Source organism: Sinocyclocheilus anshuiensis, unplaced genomic scaffold, assembly GCF_001515605.1.
Source record: "Sinocyclocheilus anshuiensis isolate Anshui unplaced genomic scaffold, SAMN03320099.WGS_v1.1 scaffold2257, whole genome shotgun sequence".
Classification (NCBI taxonomy): Eukaryota; Metazoa; Chordata; class Actinopteri; order Cypriniformes; family Cyprinidae; genus Sinocyclocheilus; species Sinocyclocheilus anshuiensis.
The window spans coordinates 210,442-216,382 of record NW_015551137.1 but is presented as its reverse complement, the minus strand read 5'-3'; the positions used below and the strand labels follow the sequence as shown (position 1 = coordinate 216,382).

Sequence of the window (5,941 nt, the reverse complement as noted above, 5' to 3'; positions counted from 1 at the left end):
ATTGATGACTGCAGTGTTAATAATTTTAATTATAGGCCTATAATTCATTGCATTCATTAATGGACCTGTTTTAAAAGACCTTTTTAAAAACATTTTCAATGAGAAATAGCCTAATCTTTTATTATCCTCACATCCTTATGCGGTGATGCTCTAAGAAATTATTGCGGGGCAAACTAATTGTAATTTAATAATAAAAGTAACCTAATAATAATAATAGGCCTAATAATAAGAAGAATGTAACAGGCCTACATTACTTGGAAATGCTAAATCCTCTTAATATTGCCAATTTTTAATGCTTTGTTTTGACAATATCTCTGGCTATCGTCGACATGAATTGTCAGCACTTTATCTATTGTAAAAAATAGTTAGAATGTACCATGTTTTCCTGCCAGTTGGCATTGAGAGTGACTGTCTCTTGATGGTCAGAAAAAATGACTAAATGGATGTGTAAAAAAATGTATACAAATTTAATTAAAAAATTTAAAAAATCCCTACTTTCTCTCTTTTCTATGTGCGTTCATAAATTGTATTAATTTGTAAGTGTCATATTTGGCAGTTGGCATTAAAGTTATATCACTAATAACAGTGGCATATGAGAAATTTATACATACAGACTTTCATAGAGCGCTGCGCCACACAAATAGCCTATGAACCAACCTCAGCAGCATATCTCTGTCTTTTCCTTTCGTTTTGTTAATCTGTTAATTAGGCTATTTAAGTCAAATATTTCACATATTCATTCATTTTACATATAGACTATGATTTAATAAAAACTGATTTTGTTATATTTAGTTAAACGTAATTTTTGTTGCTTGTCTGCGCTCGTCCGCCGCCTTTTTTCTGTTCTCCGACCCCGCAGCTCTCTCCGATAGCTTAGAGTAATAATATTACCCAAATTTTATTAGTAATGCGTTATATTACTGCGTTACAGCAAAATGTAATATACTACTGTAATGTTATTACTTTTGTAATGCGTTACTCCCAACACTGAATATAACAGGCATTATGTTATATCCACAACCCGTAAGTAAACTTCTCACACATTTTATGTTACATTATGGAGCCAGCATAATCTGAAACTATAGTTTGTAAACGGTTATGCAACGCTAACGTGTTGCTAACTTGATGCTGACGTGTTGTATCAGTAGGAAAGCAATAGTTACGTAGATTACTGCCTTCGGTTTTTAAAAAATAAAATAAAAAATTAATTACCATTCTGAAACATCCTGTTGTAAGCGCATTTGATGAGGTGGTTGGTTGTCGCCTGTCGTCGCCGATTAAAATTAAATGGATTTAAACATCGTTGAAATACATGAAACATCACCAGGCAGTTGGCGCCCTCTGTAGGCATTTGTTATAATATAGGCATATTACATTATGTATTTAACAGTGTTGTTCAATAAAACCATTTACCTGGTTTTGATACTTTATTTGAGGCCATTTATTATTGCCTCATCGTTAATTTATATATAAATATAGTCATATTAAAGCCTGTTTTTCACTTAATTCTATTTATATTACTAAAAAACATCAGATTACTCACTAGCTTTCATTCTTCAGGTCAATCATATATTCATGCAAAAAAAAAATCAGTTTGAATAAGGAAAGCGATAACTTTGCCATAGTATCCTTTCAAATGTTAAAGTTGCCACAGTCATTGCATTCTTTGCATGTGCTGCACTTTATTTGTACCATTTTGTTTTATTAGTTTATTTATTAGAATTTGAAAGATAATAACAATATTGATTGATAAGTGAGATCTGATTTTAGTCCTTGAAAACCAAAAAAGTAGTGCAAGTCCTTGAAAGTCCTGGAATTTTATTTTGCAGTATCTGTACGAACCCTGTTTAAGTTACCAGTTCATGGACCATTTTAATGTTTCTGTTGTTGTTATTTTAACTGAACTGTAGTTTTCTGTAGTAAACTGTCATTGTATATTTCTTATTTTATATTCATTTTCTAGTATTTAATTTACTCATTTTCAAATAATGTTCTTTTTTTTTTTTTGCCAAATAACCCCGTGTATGTGTCCGCCCCCGCAAACCCCAACCCCCTGAAAACAGTTCAGGCTCAGGATTGTTTTTTTGCTTTAACCCCTGATAAATATAAGCGATGCATGTTTCAAGTCAAAACGCGGCGCGGATGTCTTTATTTGAATGTATCTGAAGGGAACTGACTGTCCGCAGAAACGTGTCGTTGGTATTTTAATTTCATTTGACCTATAATTCCTGATAAAGCAGCGTTTATGAGCGCGGAGCTGCTTTGTGTACAGCCGTTACCGAGGAAACTGCAATATTTCAGCGCTCCTAAAGCACCACCTCGTGGCAGAGAATGTATTTTAATTTCCAATAAGCCTTTCTTGCTGTTAATATTCAGATCAATGCAAACATCAACTCATGTTTTTACGCAGCAAACACATGGAGTTGTAAATGAGAAAGAAGTTAATGTGCCTTCTAGGGCTGTCACGATTATGAAATTTGGGTGACGATTAATTGTCAAATAAATAATTGCGATTATGACCATTTATTGCCTGTTTTTGTACTTTAGCGATTAATTGTTTGTTTTAGGGCTTTGGCGATTAATTGTTTGCAGTATACAATTAACACACTTTGCACATTTAAATACATTTAATAAAGTTATTTATTCAATGAATAATATATACTGTATCTTTCAGAAATATTAAATTTTTGTAAATAACAGAAGCCATCACAATACAGTGACCATAAGAAAAGACTGTAGATTCCAAATAAAACCATATTCACATATTTGAAAATTCTGTAAATAACACAAAAAAAAAACAATAAACTATGACCATAACAGAGCAGGCCATAAATGTCACATTTCCGAACAAGGCTGACCCTGCTCCTTAATGGATTGGTAGATTACGGGAAAGAAACACTAGCATGTTGACTTTCTCTGGCTTCAGACAACATCTAACTGGGGTCACAATATTGCCAGCTGTACTGAACATTCTTTCTGAAGCAGTACTTGTTGCACAAATGCAAATGTACTTTTTTGCCAATTTGGACATTAAAGGAAACCTGGATTCATTATCTCGCCACCACAACAGAGGATCTGCTGAGGTATCTAATGCCTCTTCCTGTAGGCACCGTGTCAGTTCAGCATCAGCTTGCACTCTTTTTGGCAACACATGGGTAGATAATTGAGCTCTTCTGTGCTACAGTAGATCACACAGCCTTTTGATCTTTTTTGGTGCAGGAGGTGTTGTATCCACATCTTCTACCACTGCTTCGTTAGACACTGTAAAGAGTGAAGGGCAGCGGTTATCTTAAAGTATATATCTTAAAATATATATTCACATAACATTTGTCAAATATTTTTATAGTGCATTTTCCACCTTCCTCTTGTCCTTCTTCTGTCATCTCCATCATCTCTTTTAAAAGCTCATCTTTGGTGTCACTTATGATTGCTGCTTCTCCAAAGTGACCCCTGTACTTTGGGTCGAGAAGGGTGGCCTTTCTCAGGAGTTCTTGAAGTTTAGCTGGGCTATATTTCTGATCAAGAACAGCACACATTTTTGTCTTGATATTTTCTGTTAGAATTGTGTCCTTGGGGTCGGGATAAGAGTTCCCCTTTTAAAAGGTCCAGGACAGGCTTCACTGAAGACACTGTCACATACTTTTCCCCTGAAAAAACATCAGTGAAATCAGCCAGAGGTTTCAGTGCTGCATTAATGGACTCAAGGACAGATAAATCCTGCCAGGTCGGGTTCAGGTGCCCATGTTTTCTGTCATCAATCAGGACACGTCTGATTGCAGGTAGCTGTTCCAGAACTCTGTCAATCATTTTTTGCTTCGTACCCCATCGGGTAGAAACATCCTGGAGGAAAAATGACATATTTGGTATAGTTTTGTTAATAACTACATTTACATTACAAAAATAGTTTCAGATACAAATTTGTGATAATTTCAATTTGAAATAAGGATTCATATTTATATCACTTTACACTACGTTAATTAATTTTTTAGACATATAATTATATATAATAATAATAATAATAATGAATGTAGTGTAAAATAATATAAACATTAATCCTTATTTCTCTGAAATTCTCATATTTGTATCTGAAACTGTAATGTCATTTTTATTAGATAGATAGATAGTAATAAAATATTTCACTCACCAGAATTAAACTATGTTGGGGGATGTTGGTCTCCGTCTGTGCCTTTTTCAGGTCTCTTTTCTTTATCCAACTCATACTGAAGGTGGTTACCAGATTTCTACACAGTCCTAGGGCACGAGCTGTGCGCTCTTTCTCACTTGCTACAGCATTTGTGACAGCCAAATGGAGATTATGGCCAAAGCAATTTAGCCATGGCCAACCAAGTTTGCCCACTGCAGCCACAATATTAGCTCCATTATCTGTGGTAATGCAAGACATTTTTTTTTCATCTAATTCCCAGTCCGATAAAATACACTTAAGAGTTTCTGCTAGATTATCAGCTGTGTGGTTTTCTGGGGTGTACCTTGTCTCTAGACATTTTGACTATAGAGTCCAGTCAGCTGTGATGTAATGAACTGTAAAGCTCATGTACGGAGTCATGTTTGATGTCTGTAGTAGCGGAATAAAAAGGAATTTGTTTCAGATCTGTAACAATATCTTCCTTCACTTGATTGTACAAATTCGGTATTGCCGTTTTGGAAATGTTTTTCCTGGCAATTCATACTTGTTGTCGAAGTTCTGCAGCATTTCTTTAAATGCTGTTTTTTCCACCGTATTAAACGGCTGCATTTCCTTCGCAATGTACCTAGTAACACTGTCTGTCAGTGTGCGCCATTTGATGCTGTCAAGTTTATATTTCGTTACCCGTTCGAAAGCCTCCGCTATTGGCAGCTGACGGGATGTATGTGCGGTTTTGGATGCCTTGCAAACTTCGGCAAATTCAGTGGGATGATGTGTCTTCAGATGGTTTCTAAGATTTGTGGTGTTGGCGCTTTTCGCTGGTATTTCTCTTTAACATATTCGACACACTGCTGTGTCAATGTCTTTCGGCCGTCCTTTTTCGTCAGGTTTAAAACCAAAATGTGCCCAGACAGGTGCCGTCGTTTTCGGCTTCGATATTAAATCCATCTTTGCTGTATAATTGCACTGATATGGCTCAGTGATTCAAAACTCCGCAGAACAGTGTCATTTGAACTTAACGCGTATTTGCTTAGCGTAATGCGTGCAGAGCAAGCATGTTGGAAGTAGGGTGCTGCAGGTACTACAGTTCCCCCTTGTGGCTAATAAAAGTGCGCAATAATTGCGGTTGGGTACAACGACCGCGGTTATGTGAAACAATTGCGATCATACGGTTATTTAATAATCGTGACAGCCCTAGTGCCTTCTAAAAATCTAAACAATTAAGACTTATATTAAGTCTTGGATTTATAATATAAGATTAATATAAGACTTATAAATGAATATTTATACGTTTTAAATTGACAATTTATATGCTCGATTTATCCCTTTTCATAAAAATGGTCTAAAGGCTGAAATGCTGTTGTACAAGATTTTTGTTTTTGTGAAAACCTGTATCTGAACTAAATCATGTAATTTTATGGCTCAATACTGTATGTTACCATAGTCCAACCCCACTCACACGGTGTTCATTTTACTTTTGCAGCTCTTAAAATGGGTCATAAATTACCTTAAATTTATTTTGACAAATTCTGCAGATACCCTGTAAATAGTGAAATAAAATTCCTTCGTATTTGTTGATATTTGTGTATTGAAAATATTTTTGATTGACATTTAAACTCCTATCTAATTTTCTATATTTAAAAAAAAAGGGTCTTTTTTTATTTGGGCTAGTTAAATAAATTTTCGGGCTACCAAAATCTGAAGAGTACCTGCCCGAAGGGCTACCAGGGATTTTGAAATTGTGCAAGCCCTGACAGGGTTTCCGCGGGGCATTAAAAAGTATTAAAAGTCATTAAA

The 5,941-nt window shown here is 35.1% G+C and overlaps 1 long non-coding RNA gene across 1 annotated transcript in view; it reads right to left on the bottom strand.

Annotated features, from left to right (window-relative positions):
• The window catches only part of LOC107663247 (uncharacterized), a 14,394-nt gene extending 12,344 nt beyond the window's left edge, over window positions 1-2,050 (bottom strand). Inside the window, exon 1 of the long non-coding RNA XR_001631308.1 lies at window positions 1,976-2,050. This is a non-coding gene — a long non-coding RNA (uncharacterized LOC107663247). The remainder of the gene's footprint in view (window positions 1-1,975) is intronic.
• Between the last annotated feature and the right edge of the window lie 3,891 nt (window positions 2,051-5,941).